Raw genomic sequence first — 784 nt, 5'->3', positions numbered from 1 at the left:
TTAAAATGAGTCCCGTTGTCTGACTCGATCCTATCAGGGGTGCCATGTCTCCACAGGACTTGCTTTTCCAGGCCCAGGATGGTGTTCCGGGCTGTAGCATGAGGCACAGGGTAGGTCTCCAGCCATCCAGTGGTTGCTTCAACCATGGTCAACACGTAGTGCTTGCCTTGGCGGATTTGGGGAAGGGTGATGTAGTCAACTTGCCAGGCTTCACCATACCTGTACTTTGACCATCGTCCACCATACCACAGAGGCTTCACCCGCTTGGCGTGTTTGATTGCAGCACAGGTCTCACAACTGTGGATGACCTGTGAGATGCTGTCCATGGAAAGGTCCACCCCTCGGTCACGGGCCCATCGGTATGTTGCATCTCTCCCCTGATGACCAGAGGCATCATGGGCCCAACGAGCTAGGAATAATTCTCCCTTGTGCTGCCAGTCCAGATCCACCTGTGATACTTTCACCTTGGCAGCTCGGTCCACCTGCTCGTTGTTGCGATGTTCTTCATTAGCCCGACTCTTGGGCACGTGCGCATCCACGTGTCGAACCTTCACGGTCAGCTTCTCTACTCGGGCGGCGATGTCCTGCCAAATCTCAGCAGCCCAGATGGGTTTCCCTCTGCGCTGCCAGTTGGCTTTTCTCCAGCGATCCAGCCATCCCCAAAGAGCATTAGCTACCATCCATGAGTCGGTGTAGAGATAGAGCCTCGGCCACTTCTCTCGTTCAGCAATATCCAAAGCCAGCTGGACGGCTTTAAGCTCTGCAACCTGACTCGATCCACCTT

The sequence above is a fragment of the Corvus moneduloides genome, chromosome 33, assembly GCF_009650955.1.
Source record: "Corvus moneduloides isolate bCorMon1 chromosome 33, bCorMon1.pri, whole genome shotgun sequence".
NCBI classification, from domain to species: domain Eukaryota; kingdom Metazoa; phylum Chordata; class Aves; order Passeriformes; family Corvidae; genus Corvus; species Corvus moneduloides.
This window is presented reverse-complemented; position numbering follows the sequence as displayed.